This window comes from Leptidea sinapis, chromosome 4 (assembly GCF_905404315.1).
Source record: "Leptidea sinapis chromosome 4, ilLepSina1.1, whole genome shotgun sequence".
NCBI lineage: Eukaryota > Metazoa > Arthropoda > Insecta > Lepidoptera > Pieridae > Leptidea > Leptidea sinapis.
In genome coordinates this window covers 7,295,554-7,319,631 of record NC_066268.1, presented here as the reverse complement: position 1 = coordinate 7,319,631, position 24,078 = coordinate 7,295,554, and the positions used below count along the sequence as shown (strand labels likewise).

Below are 24,078 nucleotides of genomic sequence, written 5' to 3'. Positions count from 1 at the left end.
GATTCAGAGGGTCAAGGTGAATGGCAGGAGATCTCCTGGGACTCCTCTCGGTATGGGGGTACCACAAGGGTCTATTCTTGGACCCTTCCTCTTCCTAATTTATATAACTGATCTACCTAACCTTGTAGAAAGAAAAACACAAGGTGGTATTGTTTGCGGTTGACACTTCACTTATATTCAAAGTGAAACGAAGCCAAGTTTTGTATGACGAAGTAAACAATGCTCTATCTGACATCGTGTACTGGTTTAGCGCCAATAACTTATTGTTAAATAATCATAAAACCAAATATATTAAATTCACCGCGCCAAATGTCAAAAATGTAGATACGAATATTTTATTTAATGGAGAGGTGGTAAAACCAGTGGAATCTGCTATATTTCTTGGCATTACTCTTGATTCCAAATTGCAGTGGGGCCCCCATATTGAAGGATTGGCGAATAGGCTTAGTTTTGCAGCATATGCGGTTAAGAAAATTAGACGGTTAACTGACATAGATACGGCGAGATTAGTATACTTTAGTTATTTTCATAGTATTATGTCCTATGGTATATTGTTATGGGGCCGATATTAATACTATCTTTGTGCTGCAGAAGAGGGCTATTCGCGCGATTTATAACTTAGGTCCTAGGGAATCATTAAGAGAAAAATTTAAAGAAATAAACATTTTGACTGTTGCTTCTCAATACATTTTTGATAATGTTTTGTATGTTCATAAGCACATTGAGGAATTTTCTAGAAACTGTGACATTCATAATGTTAACACGAGAAACAAACATAAACTTGTTATACCTACTACTCGGTTGGGTCGAGTTAGTAAGTCTTTTGTTGGGCGATGTATATGCTTCTACAATATGATCCCAGAAAATGTACAAAACAAATGTGTTACGAAATTTAAAAGAATTGTTAAAAAACGTTTGTGTGGGAAAGGTTATTATAGCATAAACGATTTTCTTAATGACACCACGGACTGGGAATAAAGCGAACACCCTCAGGCTCTTTAATTATAAATGTTTATTGTACGATATTACATTGTTATCCATATTTTATATTAAAAAAAAAAGCCCGCTGAGTTTCTTGCTCCTATTCTTCTCAGGTCTGAGGCAGTCTCTTTTGAATGGCTGGTAGATTTTGGCGTTCAATAAGTGATTTTAAATCCTATTTTGAATAAAAATATTTGAATTTGAATTTGAATCTGATCAAGAGATGAGTCGCTGGCCTTTAAGTTGGAATTATGTTTAATCTTGAAGGTCCCTAAGTCCGGTTTGGGAAACAGCAGCCGGTAATTGATTCCTCAATTGACTTTGCGCTGTGCGAGGCAAGAAAAGTTCAAGTTTTTTTCAAAAAAGTATAAAATGCACACCATAATGCCACAATTATTATTGTTTGTTTTAAAATTAATAGCATTAAAACCACTTAATTTAAAAAAAAAAAAACTGATTTCTTAATCAAGTAATTTGTTATTGTTATGACCAATAAACTTTTACTTTGCTTTTTTATATTTTATTACTTGATATAATTATAAATTGTTATAAAAAAAAATAGCAAATTTTCTTTTATTTTAGTAACATTTTTTTTTATTCTGTTCAAACGTTATTATTCAGAACACTGATATAGAAATACTTCAATAATTTTAAATTATAAACAGCATATATATTGGCTGTTCTGGTTCTGATATCTTTGACACTAATAGAGTATGCTTAAATACTCTTTTTTCACAATATAATTATACTAGCTGACCCGGCAAACGTTGTTTTGCCATATAAAGTATAATTCACGCGATAGTTTTATAAGTAATAAAATATTGCCTATATTATAACCTGTACATCATTTTGTTCTATTGTCAATAGTTTTTGCAGCGCACGCAAAAATAGGTTTTCGATTTTACACCTTGTGTTACAAAATAGCAATTTTATTACGGATCCCTTATTTTGAAAAAAAACATAGCCTATAGCCTTCCTCGATAAATGGACTACCCAACACTGAAAGAATCATTCAAATCGGACCAGTAGTACCAGAGATTACCGCGTTCAAACAAACAAAACACTGCAGCTTTATAATATTAGTATAGATTATACTTAAAAATATAAAATAAGTGATGCTCTTTTGTGGAAGTCCGTACTCTTTATTTATCTCCTTTCAAATCACATATACTCTATTTTTTCTAATCTAAAAGTTGGCCAAGTCCGAGTCAGACTCGCCCAGGGTTCCGTAGCTTGCTGCTATATAAAAGTTCGATCGAATATAAAATTTGTTGTAGTTCGTTATAACTTTGATCGAGATTGTAATAGTAATGTATTTTTTATAATATGTATTTTTTTCCGATTAAGTTATTGATATTACGATTTATAACGTATTAAAAAAACTATTAAATAGATCTCGTTCAAAGCAATTTTCGGTGGAAGGTTGCATTAATTTACATTTTTTTTTTATATTTTGAAGTTATAGGGGGGGACACTTTACCACTTTGGAACTGTTTCTCATAGATAATCCTACAGGTATGGATTTGATGAAAAAAATTTTGAGTTTCAGTTCTAAGTATACCCCCCCCAAATGGCTGTGACATACACGGACAGACAGACAGATATGACGAATCTATAAGGGTTCCGTTTTATGCCATTTGGCTACGGAACCCTAAAATCACAGGAGGATGTTGCCAGCCTTTTAGAAAAGTGAACGCGCGCTTTTCTTTAAGTTAGCCATGTCGTATCGTCCTGGAAACACCGCAGAAGGAAGATCATTCTATTTGGCTGTACGTGGCAGAAATTTACCAAGACTAAAGTGGCTTACTTTAGCATAAATGAGTGGGAGGCTCTTTTGTACAGAATGCCGGCTTGATTATGGATACCACAACAACGCCTATTTCTGCAGTAATGTATAAGTTTTACTGAGTATTGGTCTGAAGGGCGCCGTAGCTAGATTAAAATTAATATTATTATTACTTTTAAGAGATTTTATGTCTTTCACCTGTTCTGTGGCTATAATATACAAACAATTTGTTATGTTTTTAAAGTGATAACCCTCACTTCTAGGATTAATACACAAATAAAATTTATGAAATATTCTGATGAAGCCACAACGTGAGAATTGAACAAAGCATACAAGATTTTATGACGATACGTCACTCGAACGGTTAGGTCAGTTGGTAGAGCACTGGCACAGAACATCAGAGGTCGTGGGTTCGAGCCCCGCACCGTTCATAAAATATTGTTTTATAAGATAAATAACAAATTAGTTTGTAAGGTGCTTCATCCGTAGTATCCGTATTATGAAGCGTTTTCAAAGTAAAAAGCGATTTAAATATCAAACATTTCTTATAAAGTAACAAAGAGTAGAGAATAAATTGTATATTGGTTGAATCCTTTGGAGCTTGGATTAATTGTTTGTGTCAGTATGGTCGTGATTACTGTCATAATTAGTAATCGCACAGTGTGCAGAAATTCTATAAAACTTCCGATTAATCATTAAAATAAATGTTTATGAGGTTTATATCGCAATGGTATCTTTACTTTTACAAATTATAAGTACATTATGAACGGCCAAAACTCAGGTGAAATTTATACAAAAGTCAGGTATTTGTAGGGTTCTACTTAATTTGTTTCTTGAAATATGTATTTTTTTCCGAAGCGGTGGTAAGTGGTAAAATTTAAAAAAAAGAAATATATTCTTAAGCGTAATTTTTTGGCGGAAATGAATGTACCAATTTTAGTTCTGTTAGAGATATTGCAACATAAAATATTTGTGCAAGTGAAGTATCTGTTTTCTGCAGAACGTCATTGGTTTTCTGCAATAGTTGTGCTTACAATCTTACTTCTAACGGTCAATTCCCGTTAGTCAGGTACTCACTGCAGTACCAACAGGAATTTCATGTATTTCCACATTAATAAATACGGAATATCATTTAACTCGGTTGTAACAATTTAAAACCTTATTCAGTAATCCTAAATATTTGTTTATTTATTCACAATAGATTCCCTTCTATTATAAATATCTTGCATTTGTCCTGTGCGTCTTATTAAAAGAATAGGGAAGTCCCAGGCCCAAGGGTGTCGTAAGGGGCGACTAAAGGCATTTACCAGTGGGAGGTTTCTTTGTACAGGATTCCGGCTAGATTATAGGTACCACAATGACGCCTTTTCATAAAAAGGCGCCGTTGTGGTACCCTCGGCATACCGTGGAGCAGTAATGTGTACGCATTATTGTGTTTCGGTGTGAAGGGCGCCGTAGCTAGTGAAATTACTGCCGAGTGCAATTATAGTGCCGCTCAAAATTTTTGGGTTTTTTAAGACTCTTGCGGCACTGCATTGTAATGAGCAAGGCGTATCAACAGCTGGACGTCCTGCTCGTCTCGTCCCTTATTGTCATAAAAATAACGTTTTGTTTGTACCACAGTCGCGAGTTGTTTCGTAAGAGCCATAACATTAATTTCGCCGTGTGAATGTTTTGTAGTGACCGCAAAGAGCAGTGTCTTCCCTCATTGTCATCTAAAAAGTAAAACAATTTAAGGTTTATTAAAGTGAAAACTTCTGTAGGCACACTGACTGCGATTACGCTCGTCACTTTCGGGATGTATTAGAGTAGTAAATTTGCTAGCACCGGTGTCCTTGAAACCGAAATAAATGCAGTATAATAATATGTTATCTCTTTTGTCAATGCTTGTATAATCTATGGGTAAATTTCTTCTAAATCAGCTTTTTTTGTGTGATTTGATAATAAAAATGGCTATTATAATTTGCACGATTCCTTTCGAATAAGCTTTCTTATTTCCTTTTCTGTACATATTGATTTGAGCGTGACCTTTTTGAGCACTTCCATCTATTTTTAGTTCTATAAAATAGAGTCAATTTACTTTTATCAATCTAATATTAATAAAAAAGTAATTCCCATTACTTAAGCATATTTTAGTAAAATCTTTTCTCTTAGCATTTCATCTCGTATCAAGTGTATTTTTAATTGAAAAACTCCATTTCTCCGTATATTCTCTGTGTTGATATTTTTATCTTTGTAATCTCCGAGACAAGTGCGCATATTTAAAATATGGGTATATCATATGATATATGTGGAAATCCTAATCTGGAAAACAGATAGACAAATCGTCTTAGGAAAAGATAAAACATTAAACTTGACTTACTTTTGTTGCTCACATTTTTCTCTTCCTCTTCTGGATTAGAATTTTCCCCTTCTGTCCCAGTTAAAAAAACCACTGCGTAATCCGTATAGTACTTGCCTAGCTCATGAAATACCATTTCGTGTTCAATATAAGCATAAAACATAACTAGTTATGCACAGTTATTACTGTATCAATTGTTTATTTATTGCTAGGTCACGTTGCATATAACGTAACGTTATAAATATGCCTTACTAATAATAATATGAACTACTTAAACTCAAATAAATATTAAAATAAATGAATACTTAAAATCAAGAGAGTGTGGGCGGCGTTGATCACTTAACACCAGGTGACCATACGCTCGTTTGTCCTCCTATTCCATAAAAAAAAATCTCGAAAATAGAATGTTTGAATCACTTATTGAAAGTTAGAATGGTACCCATTCAAAAATGATTTAGACCAGATAATACCAGATGCAATAAACAACTTTTTAAAATAAAATGTAGGTATTCATAAAAAGGGTTGGATTTAGTTTCGTGTCAAAGGAGTTGAGAAATAGTAGATATTAAAGCTGGTAAAGATTGAATCTCTGATCAAAATGCTGGTAGCATTTTGATCAGAGATTCAATTCTTTTAAAAATGTATTTATTCTTTTATTCTTTTTAAAAGGTAATGCATTAATATTAATAAACTTGTTTCAATCTGTAGCACCGATCACTACCATTAAAACTAGAATACAAATACTCTAAGCTTGGTGGTCTACTTTAACTTATCTATGGCTAACTTGTGGTATACCTTCTACACAAGTCACAGTAGGAAGAATGGAATTAAAAAATAAACCCTAAAATATATATATATATATATATATATATTTTAAAACAACCTCGACATGTACTTAAAAGAAAGTTAGTGCAGTTATTGTTGGTTGGCTTCAACTTGACCTGTTTAGCAACTTTTATTTGTTTTTTAAGTAAGTCTTTTGCTGTAAGATTAGGTTGCATTAATTTATATTTTCAAGAGAATGGTGCCGGGGGAGAGAGAATATGTCTATCATCTTATTTTATCTTGGGACAAATATTTAAATTGTTTTGAATATGTTTCTGAAATATTTTTATCGTAGGTAATTATACTATCGAAACATCTTTCAGAAGTGCTTGTAACTCTATTGGAATCTACTAGAAAAACGTCACCGCTACACTATTTTATTCCGAAAAATCTATTTTTTCGCATATACCGCTATTCTTATCAGAATGTTACACACACGGAAAACTTTGTCACGTCAATTTGGTACAATTATAATAAATTATAACATGGCGTATAGGTCAACCAATAGCTTGAGTCTTAGCTCGTATGATTATTATTACATAATAAGACAGTCTAGGTCAAACGTTGCCCAACTTAGCGTGAATTGTGATAGTAGGTGAATATAAGTGCGGCTCTTGCCTTGTTCACAAACAACGACAACCGGCAAACGAAAGCCAGCTAAAGATCTCCGTTCTCTTTCACTCGCCTTACCCTTCTCGCTCTTTCTCTTGATTCGTTATAATACATATTGTTCCTACTATGTATTTAAATAATTTTATATACATACTAGCTGTCCCGACAGTCGTTGTTCTGTATATAATAAATAAAATAATGTTTTTATATGAATTTGTCACTAATATTATATCATAACATCAAAAATTACTTCGTAAAATATGCACCCTGCTGTCGTAATGAAATTGTTTCACAGCAGAACTGTCAAACCGTGCGTCAATAAATTCTCTCATAGAAATTATGTATGGACACATCAGAGGAAAAACAAATTTGTTGTTTTTATTTAGTTTAGCAGCATTTTCTTATTTATTCACCTTTTAAGGTCTGGACTTTCACAAATAATTCAAGACCAAAATTAGCCAAATCGGTCCAGCCGTTCTCGAGTTTTAGCGAGACTAACGAACAGCAATTCATTTTTATATATATAGATTTGTTTTTATGAAAATAAGGGACGAGACGAGTAGGACGTTCAGCTTATGGTAATTGATATGCCCTGCCCATTACAATGCAGTGCCGCTCAGGTTTCTTGAAAAAACCCTAAAATTCTGAGCGGCACTACCCCTGCGCTAGTCACCTTGAGACAAGATGTTAAGTCTCATTTGCCCAGTAATCTCACTAGCTCCTGCGCTCTTCAGACCGAAACACAGTAATGCTTACACATTATTGCTTCACGGCAGAAATAGGCGCCGTCGTGGTATCCATAATCTAGCCGGCATCCTGTGCAAAGGTGCAGTCTAAGTAGAATCGCAATTGCGCAATTTGAGGAACCAAAAACGCTACACTAAGTATTTATTCAGACAGAGTAAAAAACCAGTAATAAATTAATTAAACAATATTTTGATCTTAAACACTAATTATGCCGGTCTCTTATGACGCACAACTAAGATCTAAAATGTTTAATTAGCTTGTTTATTCTTGTTTTCGAAGCTAATCTGTGAATATTGTTGTAACTTAGCTCGTAAACATTACAATGTTTCGGTCTGAAGGGCGCCGTAGCTAGTGTAGTTACTGAAAAAAGGGACTTAACATCTTATGTCTCAAGGAGACGAGCGCAATTGTAGTGCCGCTCAGAATTTTTTAGTTTTTCAAGAATCCTGAGCAACAATACATTGCTTAAAAACCTAGTTTACAAATTGCCTGTTACTACTGTCAAAAATGCATTTCCATGTCGCTTTCCAACCTTTTTGTAGCCCCGGATTTATAATAAACTGGTCCAGCTATGTAAATTTAAAGAACACTCCATCTTCAAGGCTAAAGAGCTTCTATCAAAATATTTAATACAACTATCATATTTGGAAACTGAAAATCTTCTTAAGGTACAACCCTTAAAAATACATACATCCACATATACACAATACACACACTTTCACCTACATATACACACAATTAATACTTGTATAGTTATTAATTTTAGTTTATTTCTTAATATGATTAGTTAAATTTTAGTAATCAGCTTGTTGTCACTAGCCGCTTGTATATCTTTATTTTCTGTTAATTCTACTATTTCCCCCACGAGACAGGCAACGCCTAGTGTGGGGGTCAGTATAAAATGTTAATTTGTACATGAAAAGTGCGAAATAAATGATTTTGTATTTTTTTGAATGCATTGTAATGGGCAGGGCGTATGATTTTATCTGAGTGTAAGCTTAGCATAATCTTTTATTTCATTTTTACAGTGATTTTACTGCTGAAATTATCCTAAACATAAGCTAAGACAGACCAATGCAAAAATCAAGTTCGTATTTTATCACACCTAGCTAAGTTTTAAGTAAGTAAAGACTGAGCAAAGTGTAAGCACGCTCTATAGATCTCAGCCGTAGAATTTTTGGTTAATCAATTATTCTGAGCGGCAGGGCGTATCGCAGACCATCAAGTGAACAAGTCTAACACATCTCATTAATTCTGTCATAAAAAAGTGTATATGCATCAAGAATTTATACTACTTTGGTCTAACGAAGTAAAAATCATTAAAATGATTTATTCCTCGCGCTATTCCACGTTTTTAGAAAGAACAATTTTGTAAAAACCTTGCAAAGATGGCTTTGACAATTAATTATTAAATAATGAATACGGCTGTGTGGGCTTGAACCCTTTGCCTGTCTTCATAATGGACGAACAAACCAAAAAATAACGAATGACACAAACGTCACAAAATTTTAGGAACCAACTTCAACCTGTTACTTTTGTCTTACACATCTTAAAATTTCACTCTCATCATTTTTGTTTCAAGTATAGTTGATTTAGGATTTTGAAGTTTCAATACCTTCAGAATAAATATATATATGAAACATCACTTTTTATGGTACACCTCGTCAGAGCATTGAACCTTAACGGTTATCTCATCTCTAACAAGTTCTGGCTAATTAAGAGAGAGGTTAAATATATGCGCTATTTTGCAAAAACTATATTTCTTATACGCCACTATATACTGTACGGTTGTGGCGCTGAACATTAGTAAATACATTCATTAATCTTTGTCTAAAAAAATAAATGGAATCGCAAATCAAATTAATTGCCAGTGGCAGACTCCTTTGCACCGGCTAGATTATGGGTACCACAAAGGCGCCTCTTTCTGGTGTGAAACAGTAATGTGTAAACATTACTGTGTTTCAGTCTATAGTCTGCAGTAGTGACTAAGACACTGGGCAAATGAGACTTAACATCTTACAAGGTGTTGAGCGCAATTGTAGTGCTGCTCAGAATTCTTGGGTTTTTCAAAAATTCTGAGCGGCACTGCATAGTAATGGGCAGGGCGTATCAATTACCATGCGACCACCTGGCGACATAAGATGTTACCCAGTAATTTCATCAGCCACGACGCCCTACAGACCAAAACACAATAATGCTTACACATTACTGCTTCACGGCAGAAATAGGCACCGTTGTGGTACCCATGATCGAGCCGGCATCCTGTGCAAAGGAGCCTCCCACTGGTAAATAACAAAGTAACGAAATACCGTAATGAGTATATAAATCTTGAAACACCTCACATCCTACTAATATCCTACTAATATTATAAATGTTAAAGTTTGTATATCTGGATGTATGTTTGTACTCCTTTAAATCAAAAACTACTAAATGGATTTTGATGAAACTTTACAATAATACAGCTTACACACCAGAATAACACATAGGCTATAATTTTTAAAACTATAATGTTCCATTCCGAATAGTAAAATATTTTAATAACATTGAAATGTTGATGAATAAATAAAATACTTTCTCTCTTTTTAATCTCTGGATCTACTGAAAGGATTTTAAAATTTTTCTTACACATAGAGAACCACATTTTTTGTTAACGTCTTATGCTATATTATACTAACCCGAAAAATGAAAAGACTTTTTCGTGGTCGTGGTTGTCGGCTTTAAGTAAGTAAGTCTGAGAAAAAACGGTCAAACACTAAAAATAATTTATATGGCATAACAATGTTTGCCGGGTCAGCTAGTAAATTATAATTATACAAGAGTTGCTCCGTAAACAGTTTAACATTCAATAGAAGGTACGTACGATGAATGTTCTATAAATTGTAATTATTCTTATAACATTGCGTTTCACAATTAGTTCGCACGTAGCCATTTAAAACACAATAGATTGTAAGGCAGTTCTTATAGCTCATTTGATTGTGCAAATTATGTCGACTTATCATTTATAATTTGATACTTGTAAATCGACACTAGCACTAGCTTTGTTTCCATACAATGTAAAACAAACAAAACCGCATAAAGAGTATAAATCCCTACTGTAATATTATAAATGTGAATGTAAGTTTGTTTGTTTCGCTTTCAAGCCTAAACCTCTGAACCGATTTTGGTGAAATTTAATACAAATAGAGCTTGGAAAAGGACATAGGCTACATTTTATTGCGAAAAAATAAATGGAGGAGTTGAAACAGGGGATGAAAGTTTGGGTGGAAGTTCGTTACTATCGAAGATGACTCCATAAAACTTTGTCACTTGATAAGAAATAAATATTTTCTCGAATGGTTTAGCGATGAAATAAGGGATGAAAATTATGTATGTATGGAAGTCCAAACAATGTCACGTTATCACGCCCAGCAACTCCGAATTCGATTTTAATTATAATATTTATAAAAAAGGCATGAACGGGTTGAAATAATGGATTAAAGTTTGCATGGGAGTTCGTCATTTTCGGAGTCAAAGCCATGAAACTTTGTATTTAGGCACTTAATAAGAAGTAATTTATAGTTTGAGCATTTTTGAAACCTAGACCTATTGGGATGGATGGATGGGAGATTAAAGATCGCAGGGAAATACTATTAAAGGGATTGTCCACAATGACAAGGGATATTCGCGGCAGCGTAAAGATCAGTTTGTGTGTGTATCATTTACAAAGTATCCTTACACATAAAAAATGCCCATAGTAACTAACACGCGGACGAAGTCACGGGTAAAAGCTAGTATAATATAAACCTTCTGGCAGAGAGGCGTAAACATATCACTCGCTCGTAACACTAGATAATAAACTACTGAAATCAGAGATGTGAGTTTATATTATGAGACCATCTTATAACAATCTGCTGAACTGGTGTATAAGACACGACTTCATAAATGGCTTCATAAACATACCTTTTACTCAGTAGATTGACTTTTTGAACATTCCTTTTATTATTTTCGATTATTATGTTTCAGTTTTGAAGGGCACCGTAGTTAGTGTAATTACTGGGAAAATGAGACTTAACATATACCAGTGGTAGGCTCCATTGCACCGAATGCCCGCTAGATTATGGGTACCACAACGGTGCCTATTTCTGTCGTGAAGGAGTAATGTGTAAGCATTACTGTGTTTCGGTCTGAAGGGCGCCGTAGCTAGTGTGAAATTACTGGGCAAATGAGACTTAAGATAGCTGTAGTGCCACTCAGAATATTTGGGTTTTTCAATAATCCTGAGCAGCACTGCATTGTAATGGGCAGAGCGTATCAATTTCCAACAGCTGAATGTCCTGCTCGTTTCGTCCCTTATTTTCATAAAAAAAAAAAACATCTTATGTCTCAAGGTGACGAGCGCAATAGAGAATGCTGGCGACGGTGACCACTTAATCATAAGTGATACCTCCGCTTTTTATGATCACAATATGATTGATGTGTACATCCGAGTTTTTATTTTAACTTATAATTAAATAAAAAAGTTGTTATAGGGCGGAAAATCATAAGCTAAGGACGAATTGTGCAATATATATTCCTCAGATCATTTATTCGTCTAGATAGACAATGACAGCTGTGAAATTTAGTTTAGAACTAGACTCTATTTTGAGCAATCCACGGACACTATCATAAAGTGGCATACAAATCTCGAGTGTAATACGTAGCTTAGCACGCTCACTAAACTAATATCTGGGTTGTCTAACAGCAAGAGATTCTTAGATATTTCAAACGTATAGATAGCTATACGTATGAATTATCTAAGTTATATATTCCTTCGTGTCTTCGTTCATTTTTATCGTGGTTGGAATTTTATAAATAAATATTTATTCCACGCGGAAATTACTCGAATAACACATTCTGTGGTAAAATATGCAATTAAATTCACAACACGTTACTTCATTTTCAGTCCAAATAGTAATAAAAAAATTCATCAATTTAAATTTTTATCGTGCGGATATTGACATTGTTGATTTGCATGCCGAAATATTGAATTAAAATAATTTTGTATATATTATGGTCTTACCTTGATAATTATAAAATTGTTTCATTTGAGAAACTTGTTTTATTTAGCTCATGTAAACTAGTCACGGTTATCACATTGAGTTTACGCCGGGACCGGACAGGCGGGAGCGAGTGAGGAGTGTAGCCAGGAGAGTCTGTTCCATGTGTTTGACAGCAAATTTTTTGCCTATTTGAAGCGCAACTCGCGAGCGTCCAGAGAACTAATTTTGATGTATAATACAAATGGCTGCAAAGAAACGTACAATACTGTGAAGTATTTTTGCATTTTGAATTAATTTCGTTCGTTTTCCGTGTTATTTATACTTCAAGAATCAACGTTATAAAGAACACAATTTTTTTTGTAAATAGTTTCCCACCATCTATCGATGTTTGCTGAGGTTGTCATCACTAGTTTTAGTACCGCAGACTCTCGCTACATGACCAACAGCGCCAAAATGGCGAATATCAAACAGGCACAAAAGCACTTTTACAGCCGCCAGTCCAGTGGTATATAGTAGTGAATCTAGACTTACCGCCTTATTCATAAAACGCGGCCAAGTGTGAGTCTGACTCGACCATTAAGGGTTCCGTAGCAGTAAGTAACATAATATGAAAATTATAGATAAAGGAAAATTATATAAAATTATTTCATTGGAAAAGGCAAAAAATTTTTGCTCAAAATCATAAAGCTTTCATCATTTATACGTATTAAAAAAACTACCTACTAGATCTTGTTCAAACCAATTTTCGGTGGAAGTTTTCCATGGTTTATGAACATCATATATTTTTTTTTAGTTTTATCATTCTCGTATTTTAGAAGTTACAATGGGAGGGGGGGACTTTTTACCACTTTGGAAGTGTATCTCGCGCAAACTATTCAGTTTAGAAAGAAATGATATCAGAAATCTCAATATATTTTTTGAAGACCTATCCAAACACACGCATGGGTTTGATGAAAAAAATTTTTGAGTAATGTATTGGGAACCCCCAAAATATATTGTTTTTATTGCGTGAATATGTTAATGCGGTTTACAGAATACATCTACTTACCAAGTTTCAACAATAGTTCTTATAGTTATGGAAAAAAGTGGCTATGACATACACGGACAGACAGACAGACATGACGAATCTATAAGGGTTCCGTTTTATGCCATTTGGTACGGAACCCTAAAAAGAGAGATATTTAGTATCATGATAAATACGTACGTAGTGGCTGCATGATCCTGCCTTACAATTATTCTAAATCAGGTAAACTTATCTAAATCAAAATTAATTTTACTAAATTAAAACGTTTTAATCTTAGATTAAGGATTGGTCTCCGCTGCGCTACAACTAGATACCGCACTACCTAAGAACAATAGCTTTTTTTATAACAGCAACTATTAGATGCTTGTGTGCGTGGCATCTTGTCGCTCAATGGCATCTTTCAAATTTTATTTATTATGATGCTTTATTATTTTTTAATATTATGCTTCATGTTATTTTACATTGAAATTAATAAAATACAAAATACTTACTCATGATATGTGATCCCAGGGTCTTTCTTATTTCTTGCAGTATTATTTTTACAAAGTCTTACTACGCAACCCGGTATTTTAGTTTCAATTATGAGCAATTTTAACTAAACTGGCTCTAGTACGTTCACTCGGGCGTAGTATTAGTTGCCGCACTTTGCGACTACGCCGGCGGTATCTAGTTGGAGCGCAGCGGAGGCCAATCCTTAATCTAAGGTTTTAACCTTTTCTGATTTGGTGGTATTCGATAAAATGTATAACTTTAGACATAATATTTTTAATGAAAATAAGGGACGAGATGAGCAGGACGTTCAGCTAATGGAAATTGATACGCCCTACCCATTACAATGCAGTGTCGCTCAGGATTCTTGAAAAACCCAAAAATTCTGAGCGGCACTAATATTGCGCTGGTCACCTTGAGACATAAGATGGTAAGTCTCATTTGCCCAGTAATTTCACTAGCTTCGGCGCCCTTCAGACCTAAACACAGTAATGCTTACACATTATTGCTTCACGGCAAAAATAGGCGCCATTTTGGTTCCAGTTGGATTAAAACTGATCTGTATATTATGTTAGATTATTAGAATTATTAAGGTTGTGTCAATAAAACTATGTGTTGCTAATGTTATGTAAACATGCCAACGACAACTCACTTTGATTTGACGGTCGTTTGCCTTAACGACTATAACCTACATTCACACTTCACGACGGTCCAACGATTATTTACATGCTTACGACAAATTACGTCGGTTCATAAACTAGATATATTTCAATCATTTTGGAACTTTGCTTACTACTAAAATGATGAAATTGAAGCGGGTAAGCTAACACTTTTGTTTCGAAGAGTCAACATCTATCATGAAAAAAATAAACTACGTTTAAAAAAAACCGACTTCAAAAACTGAAAAGTATCAAATAACAAAAATTTTAATTTAATACACCTCTTAAGCAAACCTTTACCTTTAATATTAATAAAATACTATTATATATATGTGCTACCTATTGATAGGTGATAAGTCAGTGCCAAGCCCTAAACAAAATAAAACTTAATATTATAAACAGCTTACATACGGTATATATTTAGGTTGTCTGGCCTTGCGTGGCTGTCCGATTGGGTTGTTTTTTTTCTAGACGAAGCGATCCCACTCAAAGTCACGCGTGGCGAATGTTTCATTTGGCTTGGCACCGACTTCAAAGCTATCAATATTTAGCACATACAAATAATAGTATTTTATTAATATTAAAGGTAAAGGTTTGCATAAGAGGTGTATTAAATTATTATTTTTTTTATTTGATACTTTTCAATTTTTGAAGTCGGTTTTTTTAAACGTAGTTTATTTGTTATTTTTTACGTTTTAGTGTTAGTGTTAGTTAATAATAATATATAATCAACTTGAATGAAAACTTCAAAAAAAAAGCCTCCTCCAAAAAACAATTATGTCATCCAGGTAGACGAAAATTTTCATATAAATGTTCATAAAATGAAAACTACGGGGCCAAACTGTGTAAATTTTTTATGGGACCAAATGGCATCATAGAATTACGTCAATCGGATCATATATCTCGGTGTACATACATAAAAAAAATACCGATCGAATTGATAACCTCCTCCTTTTGGAAGTCGGTTAAAAATAACACTCAAGAAAAACTCATTACATTTGGGTGATTATGGATTTCAGCAAAATAAAGCCTAATTCAATAAATTTTGTTTAATCGGCAGGTACAGCTGAACAGACGAAATTTTAAATCAAGTTGACCAAGCTTCAGCGTCTGGCAGCCCAAAACGTGTGTTTCAATTAATAGTGTAAGTAATTAAAAGTCATTCCTAATTACATAAACCTGTCGTTCAATCAATAGTGTAACTAAAAGTCACACATAATTACATAAACCTGTCGTTCAATCAATAGTGTAACTAAAAGTCATTCCTAATTACATAAACCTGTCGTTCAATCAATAGTGTAACTAAAAGTCATTCCTAATTACATATACCTCTCGTTCAATCAATAGTGTAACTAAAAGTCACACATAATTACATAAACCTGTCGTTCAATCAATAGTGTAACTAAAAGTCATTCCTAATTACATAAACCTGTCGTTCAATCAATAGTGTAACTAAAAGTCATTCCTAATTACATAAACCTGTCGTTCAATCAATAGTGTAACTAAAAGTCATTCCTAATTACATATACCTCTCGTTCAATCAATAGTGTAACTAAAAGTCACACATAATTACATAAACCTGTCGTTCAATCAATAGTGTAACTAAAAGTCATTCCTAATTACATAAACCTGTCGTTCAATCAATAGTGTAACTAAAAGTCATTCCTAATTACATAAACCTGTCGTTCAACCAATAGTGTAACTAAAAGTCATTCCTAATTACATAAACCTGTCGTTCAATCAATAGTGTAACTAAAAGTCATTCCTAATTACATAAACCTGTCGTTCAATCAATAGTGTAACTAAAAGTCACACATAATTACATAAACCTGTCGTTCAATCAATAGTGTAGCTAAAAGTCATTCCTAATTACATAAACCTGTCGTTCAATCAATAGTGTAACTAAAAGTCACACATAATTACATAAACCTGTCGTTCAATCAATAGTGTAACTAAAAGTCATTCCTAATTACATAAACCTGTCGTTCAATCAATAGTGTAACTAAAAGTCACACATAATTACATAAACCTGTCGTTCAATCAATAGTGTAACTAAAAGTCATTCCTAATTACATAAACCTCTCGTTCAATCAATATTGTAAGTAATTAAAATTCATTCCGAATTACATGAACCTGTCGTTCAATCAATAGTGTAATTAAAAGTCATTCCGAATTACATAAACCTCTCGTTCAATCAATAGTGTAAGTAATTAAAAGTCATCCCTAATTACATCACCATTCGTACCAACAATAATTCGCGCAAGTATTCAAATACCCGCACCACACGTTACAAAGTTAAATATTATTCTCACCCTTTGGATTTCATTCCACCACCATGTGGTTTTCAAGCAATTTTCATGGCTGCCAGCACAAGCCCCTTTCAAATCTTATTTCAATAAAAACAATGTTGAACTGGTATGTCTCTGCCCGGTCGGGCATAAATATTGATGGATAAATGTGCGCTGAGTTCGTACGTCGACCCCATGCCAAGTAAGATCCTGTTTTTCACCCGTTGAATGACACTAGGTACTCAATCACAAGCTATGTAGTGATTGAATACTTGTTTGTAATTGTTTGTTTAGTACTATTATAAAACAAAGTCGCGTCCCGCTATCGGTCTCTATGTGTTTTTTTTTATGATAATATGGAACAAGACGAGCAGGACGTTCAGCTGGTGGTTATTGATACGCCCTGGACATTACAATGCAGTGCCGCTCAGGATTCTTGAAAAACTCAAAAATTCTGAGCGGCACTACAATTGCGCTCGTCACCTTGAGACATAAGATGTTAAGTCTCATTTGTCTAGTAATTTCACTAGCTACGGCGCACTTCAGAGTAATGCTTACACATTATTGCTTCACGGCAGAAATAGGCGCCGTTGTGGTACCCACAATTTAGCCTGTGCAAAGGAGCCTCCCACTAGTGGTGGTGTGCTTAGATATTTAAAACTTCGCAATGTATTTTGATGCAGTTTTTGTTTTAAATAGACAGAGTGATTCAAGAGGAAGATTTATATGTTTAATACATTCATAATATAGTAGAGGAACACTGATAATTTTAGAGGTTCCTAATGTGATATCGTCAATAAATACATTTGTTGCGCTTACTTTCCTAACGGAGGCCGCTCCCTGTGAGATAAATCAAAATTTACTACAGTATTGTACACGATTGTCGGGAAAGCATAAGAATGAGTATCCTTAAGTTGTACATCTCCTTAAGTTTCTAAATTATTGCAGTCTTATTTTTGTATGTTATCGTCGTTTATTGTTGCGATATAAATTACGTGATCACTCGGAAATGATATTATATTTATTTAATTTTTACTATAACTAAAGTATTAACTATAAAAAAAAGAATGGGTACCACGAGAAAGAGATGTTTGAAAAGATTTAGGAGAGGCCTATTAAATTAATTAAAAATCATATATGTTCAACCAAGTATTCAAACTAGAGTAACATTATATATTGGTGTAGTAGAAAAAAGAAGGCTATTTTTTTATTAACTACTAGCTTACCCGACAGACGTTGTTCTGTATATATTAAATAAAATAATGTTTTTTTTTAATTTGTCAATAATATTTCATATCATCAAGAATTATTTCGTAAAATATGCACCCTGTTGTTGTAATGATATTTTTTCACAGCAGAACTGTCAAACCGTGCGTAAATAAATTCTCTCATAGAAAATATGTCCATACAAAACAAATATCGGACGACGGGGGACACATCAAAGTTAAAACAACATTGTTGTTTTTTATTTCATTCCGAACACTTTCATATTTATTCACCTTTTAAACCTTCCCTGGTCTTCCACAAATAAGTCAAGCCAAAAAGTAGCCAAATCGGTCCAGCCGTTCTCGAGTTTTAGCGAGACTAACGAACAGCAATTCATTTATATATATATATAGATTAACAACGAAGTCTCCCCGGGCAGCTGGCAATCTATAATTTAAATTTGTGATTTGCAATATTTGAAGAAGTCAAAGTCGTCGTCGTTTCTAAAGTCGTGTGCACTAAATGTGCCAAATATTTTAAATTAATTGAGGCCATTGTTCGAAATTTCGTTTCTGCTATTGCAATACTAACGATTGACCGCCGCACCGCTTGGCATGGAGAATTACTTTTTTAAAACTTCTTTTATTTTAAGATAACAAAAAAAAACAACCTTGATAACAAAAACACAAACAATCGGTGTCCTTCCGCCGCGACCCGCTCTCGCCTCTCGCCTCCTCACGACTCAAGCACATCTCACCTATAACTATGTATGTAGTTACAAACCTATCTTGGATGACACCGACTCCAAAAATTACAATAATCGTAACTAGAATAAGATTAATTAATTATATTGTATAAAAATACGCGATAATTTTTATACTTTTTAGTGCACATTATATCTATTGTATTGGAATAGTGTTTTTGAAGTCGGTTGTTTTTTTGTTATTTTTTTTTTTAATTTTATGATTTTTAGTGAATTTGAAGTGCACTAACTAAAAATTTGTCTAAATATGTGTAGATATACTAAATTTTTCATGCAATTTGATTACAGACAGAAATTCTACCACAGATCGCACCCTTACTGTAAGTCGTTAAGGAGTCCCATTGATCATCATATTCGACTACGACAATTACTTGACCATAACTATGTTATGGTAGATGACTTAAATATCCGGATAGCATAATAAAAGATACGGCCGAGTATTGTTAATTTGCTCCTAAGAATTGAAGAGTTACGTTCTTTTGTCATGGATTCCGTAATCAGAACCTAACCAAACTCTCACGAAACTATCATTGAAGTATATCCTTTCTATTAAAAACAGAATCATCGAAATCGGATGGCGCGATATTGAGTTATTCGTATATTTATCATCCACTTTTCTATACGTATATATAGTAAATTTAAGAGTTTTATGGTGTTCTCATGGATGCCATTGTCAGATCTGGACCAAACTACAATGAGAAATAAAAAAAGAATTATCAAAATCAGTTCACCCAGTCGAAATTTAGGAGGTAACAAACATAAAAAAAAAAACAAAAAAAAATACCGATGAATCGAGAACCTCCTCCTTTTTGAAGTCGGTTAAAAATAAGGGACGAGATGCAGTGCCGCTCAGGATTCTTGAAAAACCCAAAAATCCTGAGCAACACTACACTTGCGCTCGTCACCTTGAGACAAAAGACGTTAAGTCTCATTTGCCCAATAACTTCACTAGCTACGGTGCCGAAGTTCAGACCGAAACACAGTAATGTTTACACATTACTGCTTCACGGCAGAAATAGGCGCCATTGTGGTACCCATAATCTAGCCGGCTTCCTGTGCAAAGAACATAAAAGAGTGAAGGCGTTCGAATACATAAAAGACCGCGTCGCGTCGAAACGCTGAGGATAATAACCTCATCTTTTGAGCAAAGTTAGTATTTCATTCTCTGCCTAGAATAAAAAAAAAATCCTTTATAATTATATTATTTTAACAAGTGAGATTTTATTTATTTTACACAGAATGATCTAGAGTAAAGTTAATATTATTCAATTGAAAATAAAGACAAATACACTTTTTACAGGTCAAGTCATTTAATTTTTTTTAGATAAAAAAAAGGGACGAGATGAACTGGACATTTAGCTGATGGTAATTGATACGCCCTGCCCATTACAACACAGTGCCGCTCAGGATTCTTGAAAAATCCAAAAATTCTGAGCGGCACTACAGTTGCGCTCGTCACCTTGAGGCTCGGCATCCTGTGCAAAGGAGCCACTGGTAAATTTGACTGATTATTATTTTCATTTTATGTTGTATTTTTATTTAGGTAAATAATACCAAATGCACGTTTTAAAATTTACACTCATTAAAAAAATTGGAAACAAGAAATTAAAGGTTTCATTATTAATTACCACATATCAATATGACGTTGTTATTGAATATTAACGAACATGGCTGTATGGGCTCGAACCCTTTGCCTGTCCTATTAATGGACGAAGAAACCAAAAACTGGATCCGGATCGCCATCTTGTCGATACGGACTTCCGTTCCATTGTCGTTCAGTTACCTGGTAGTCGCACCTAAAGAAGTTTTACTTCAAAAATTCTTCTCACGTCTGAGGCATACTTTTTCGGCTTCGCAATTACAATGATCCAACCACTGTATCAATGACCGTATGTGGATCATTAACTTGAAATAGCCGAACTATAATTAGTTAGAAGTATAAATCTTTCATCCATAATTTCAACGAGTCTCTTACGAATTTTGGATCAGGCCGCGTCTCCTGACGCGAGTTTAACATTTTATACCCATCCCAAGAAGAGTTCTCAACGCTGCTAAAGAAATTTTCACTTCAATGAAAATAATTATTATTATAAGCCTAGCTTAAATTTATAATCAGGGAGTAGACAAGAGAGGTTCCTTCGAAAATAACGATCGCTTTTGTTTTGCAACTGCCACTACATACAACAGAAAGCTGTTGAGAGAGTCTACACACACTGTTTTGTCTTTGATTATTACTCTGTAGTTGGCATAACTAGACACACAGCCTCGTGCAGAAACTTGTCCTCGGTGAAAATCATAGACTTGGAATATACCAACTAGCATTACCAACTAGAACACTTCAAAGCCCGATTGAATATGCCAATTTCATTTTGAGATTCACTTTCTTATTGGATCTTGCTGTATCTTCGTTAGAGATGTTCCTCTCTCTTTTTCACACACACTTTGTTTGTCTTTACACTGGTATATTGAAAGTCAAAGTCAAATAAACTTTATTCAATTAGTCTCAAACTAAGCGCTTTTGAATCTTCATTATTAATATTTTTTTTACTGAATCTACCGTCGGAAAAAGTAGATCTCGTGAGAAGAATTCAATCAATGGAGTATTTTATAACGGATACAATATACGAATCTTGTTAAAGTTAAAAGTGTTTTAAACATCAAATATTTCATATTTTGTGTATTAAACCTAGAAGTGAGGGTTATCACTTTAAAAACATAACAAATTGTTTAGATTTACAAGAGCGACATCTCAAGTCAATTTCATAATATGCAAATATTGGGGTTGAGCAGGTTATCAACCGTAAAGTAGATCCTGTAGATGTAGCCACAACCCGAGAACAAAAGAACAAGATTTTATGTCGATACGTCACTCGAACGGTTAGCTCAGTTCGCAGAGTACTGGGTTTGTTTTAAAATTTATAAAGTTCATAAAATTTTGTTCTTAAATTTTATTTATGTATAAACTGTATAAATATGAATTATCGTATAGGATGCATCAACCTTTAGAGCTTGAATTCTTGTTTTTATAGGGATGCATTGTGAACATGATAGTCGTGGCATCGAATCCAACAAAAGCCTGTGGTAAATCAAATTTCGCAGTCTATCGTTATATTTGGCCCAGCATGAGCTTTTAAACGAATTTAAGATAATGTCATTCATGAGGACAGTATTATCAAAGATGTGCATCAAATTAATATGTTCCGCACAAGGTAACATTTTCATATGACGTGATTATAACAATGTTGATTGAATACAATGGTATGACGTGAATATCCATTCAGTGTTCCTGATTATATAGAATAATATACCGAGTCGAGTTTAATTGAATGGTTTAAGCTTTAATAGAAGGCGCAAAGTTTGTGAGTCAAGTAATCACAAAAAAAAAATCAAAGCTGCGATTACAGTAGATGCATCTACTATTTTCGGCTATTTAAGTCTTAATAATAAAGGCTTTGTTGCATAAACCAGTTTACAAGGGTTTTTTATATCTACCTTCATCGCTGAGTCATTCGACAATTCAGTTTAAATTTTAGAGATTTTTTCCTAATATTTATTTTACAAAAATGCGGATTTTGCATGGCCCTCACGTTACGATAGTCTTGTTGTAAAGTTGAAACATTTTTTTTACTTATCAGAAGACTTGTCAGAAGTTTTCTTTTCTTTTTACATTTACCACGGCATCGTAAAAGGTTTAGCTGTAAAGAGAAGAAGTGAAAAGACACCATTACCACTCTTTTAAATCAACATCTACATCGGTTTACAAATCATTTCAATTACAATAAATGGAAAGTGACGCAACAGAAATGCTCAAACGTCAATAGCCATTGGCCTTACACGAAGGAGTCAAAAAAGTAAATATAAATGAATACAAAACAAGAGTTATTGAGTACAATAGATGCATCAATCCACACAGTTAATAAAAAACGTATTTTGCGAGCTAATAATACAGATTTATAATTAATTTATTTTCACCGAATTAACCGAATACGAGTCTTTTGACAAAGCAAAGTTGACATTTAAGTGATATATTTTATCTAATATTTTTTAAGCAAAAAGAGAAGGCAATGCCATTTAACACAACCAAATACCAAAAAAAAACATTGAAATTCAACTACAATATACACCTGGCAACGAATTGAATTCACAAGGTTTCCTTTTATTTCATTTCGATGTAGTACGGAACCTATGGCATTATCGCATTCAATTTTTTATCTCAAGTCATTAAGATAATATAGATTTGTTAGAAAAGCGGAAGTAAAATGATGATATAGGAACAGATGTACTTTTGCTAATGTTTCCTATAATGTCACTCGTAATATTCACCGTGATTTGCCTTATTGAAGCGACTGCTGTGTTCCTAGTACTTACATATTTATGACGCTTTAATTATGGCGTAAACTGGTGTTTGGGATGAGGTCATCAGTTTAATAATACAGGTCTCAGGTAAAAATATCACTTTGATGTGAAAAAATGATGTGCAGGTGATTGCTGACGAGCGTGGAGAACGTTCACTCTGAACGCATCTATAGCTTTATGAAATGAAACATGTTTATTTGAAACAAATACACATAAATACACAAATAACTTATAAAGGAGACAAACAATAAAAAAACAAAATCTAAAATAATACTAAACCTATACGTTTCAAAAATGGTCCCAACTCAGCATTTTTGCTCGTGTCAAAACCATCGCTTGTCTTCCGTTAAGCCATTTGGTCACGTCACGCTAAATATATAATTTTTAATAAAACAAAAGTTATTTTAGCTAGTAAATTACAATCTATGTCATCTCTATAGACTCATGATATCAACACCTCACCTTTGTACACGAACAGTCCCCCAATCATTTTGGGAGAACCTAGAGCATTACGAAAGACATGTTCAACAATATTATATCCAAATCAATAAGAGTACAGTGACTCCCATAACTTACATCTTTACCACATAGATTCTGAGGAGAAACATTAAATACCTGCTATTTAAAAAAAATAAGTACTTCTCAATTCAGTATAATACGAGGCACCACAAGTAGCACGCGTTCACGAGTTGACGCATGGACCATTACGGCTACAGCATTTTATGACAAGTTTATTCAGTCTATGCAAGTAAGCCAACAAAAATACTCAAATTTAGTGATATCTGAGCATTTTACGAGTACAAGTTCCATCCATTTGCAGTATTTTACATTATAATATTTGTATTTAAGTTGCCGCATGCAGGAATTGATCGAATAAGCAATCAACGCTTTATGTTGATTGGAGGATTCGAGATGTGACAACAATATCTGAGAAGGTTTAATATCTGGATATGCAAGGCCTGCAAAACGAAAAAAATCGAACC

The 24,078-nt window shown here is 33.7% G+C and overlaps 1 protein-coding gene across 2 annotated transcripts in view; it reads left to right on the top strand.

Annotated features, from left to right (window-relative positions):
• Positions 1-24,078, top strand: part of LOC126979709 (ABC transporter G family member 20-like) — a 117,573-nt gene that overhangs the window by 4,296 nt on the left and 89,199 nt on the right. The window contains exon 2 of one of the 2 annotated variants that reach the window (XM_050829177.1): positions 15,543-15,626. The exons of the other annotated variant lie outside the window; for it this stretch is intronic. The gene's annotated coding sequence lies outside the window, so the exon portion shown is untranslated. The remainder of the gene's footprint in view (positions 1-15,542; positions 15,627-24,078) is intronic. 2 annotated transcript variants of the gene reach the window in all.